This window comes from Dryas octopetala, chromosome 8, assembly GCF_963921425.1.
Source record: "Dryas octopetala chromosome 8, drDryOcto1.1, whole genome shotgun sequence".
Taxonomy (NCBI): Eukaryota; Viridiplantae; Streptophyta; class Magnoliopsida; order Rosales; family Rosaceae; genus Dryas; species Dryas octopetala.
This window is the reverse complement of record NC_141373.1, coordinates 2037496-2039258: the sequence shown is the minus strand read 5'-3', so window position 1 is coordinate 2039258 and position 1763 is coordinate 2037496. Positions and strand designations below refer to the sequence as shown.

General features: G+C 33.4%; 1 non-coding gene across 1 annotated transcript; it reads right to left on the bottom strand.

The window, feature by feature from the left end:
• Positions 1-1357: 1357 nt before the first annotated feature.
• TRNAW-CCA (transfer RNA tryptophan (anticodon CCA)) lies at positions 1358-1429 on the bottom strand. Its single transcript has one exon. It is a non-coding gene; the product is annotated as a tRNA-Trp (tRNA).
• Between the last annotated feature and the right edge of the window lie 334 nt (positions 1430-1763).

Sequence of the window (1763 nt, the reverse complement as noted above, 5' to 3'; positions counted from 1 at the left end):
GACAGATTATATATTTTCCTTGAAAGAATTGATATTTATTCTATCTATATATGTGCATGCCTGAATGTACCATATCACTGATAAGCTAGTGATGTAAAAATTCAACCTCTTAAAACATGTTGCATGTTATTGGGTCACTATGTGGACAAAAGCATCCTATTCATTCCACGCTTAACTTCTAGATATGATGCAACTTCAATTCTCCCTAGTTATAATAAAATGAATATGTACAACTAAAAACTAGTTAAGACACATAAGTTCCATGTGAAAGAGTAATTGATTAATAATTAATCATAATTGTATCATTAATTTTCTTTTGCGATGTGGAGACAAAAAGGTGCATAGTGGTTTAAAAGAATGAGGAGACATAACCCATTTGAGAATATTAATCAAATTAAGTTCGTTATCCTTGAATTTTGTCTTCAAGCACAAGAAATATTGGGTTTACTCAATTAAGGAATTATAATTAAGAAGATGATTATGACCCGCACCCGCAAGAAAATTGTAAGAGGAAAAGATCGATAGGAATCAATATATATATATATATATATATATACGGCAAGAACATGAACGTAAATAGACAACAACAACAACAACGTGAGTAGTGCTGCAACAACTTCAACTCTCCAGCAAATCATTTGTGTCTTGTATTTTGAACTCTGATCATAACCTTTTCTCTTTGTCTATTTCTTTGTCTTTTAATTTGTTAACTAATAAAAGGATTTTTCTATTCCTCCATTGCTGGACAGCTGGACTATATCAAAGTCTAAAGCTTCACTGCTATTTTAGTTTAGCAGTGTTATAAGCTCATAAGCATTCAAAGCCCAAAAAATAAAGAGAAGCCCACAAACATTCAAAGATAAAGAAACCAAAGTCAGCAGACGGCCTGCGGGTCAAACCATTTGACCCACCAGCTTTCAGACCCATTGAATCAAATAATATATTTTAATGAATTAGAAAAAAAAAAAAAAAAAACTTATAAACAGGTTTTTGGAATTTTGTTGACTTTCTTGCTTAAGCAGGTGGTTGGACCGAATTTAATGGACCTTTTTTTTTTTCTTAATCATAGTGAATTTAATGGATCTTTTTTTCTTAGTCAAGTTTTCAAATGGAAAGTTCAGACTGAATCTTGAGAGAAAAGAGCAATTTTTTTCTTTATGAAAAAAAAAAAAAAAAAAAAAAAATCGGTCCCACTGCTAACAATTTCTATTTAAAATGGTACCGTATATGTTAGATTAGATGGTCAAGAGATTTGGAAAATTAAAATTAAATCATGAAAGACTTTATTTGACAGCATAACTAATTAAGTAATGTTAAATGACCAATTAGTGGGTCTAATACTCTAACTTAGCAAAATTGAACCTGACGTGAATCGAACACGCAACCTTCTGATCTGGAGTCAGACGCGCTACCATTGCGCCACAGATCCTTAATGTATCAATACGCTTCCATAAACATAATTTATATGAGCATTGAATTAGCTTTAGAAAAACAGCAATGACCCAAACAATATACAGGTCCTATTAATTAGCCATGTTGCCTAGCCCAAGAAAGCTAGGCCCAAAATAAGCCCAGTATAGTCTCCAAGACCAGCCCAACTCTCTCTCTCTCACAAATCACAATCAATTAATTAACATGAATGAATGAATGAATGGGTGGGGATGGTGACGTGCGCCGACTGACTACTTTATCCCATGCTGCCATGGGCCTACTCATCTTTCACAAAAACAAGCAGTTTGGCAGGTTCTGTCCGAGACCCCCAG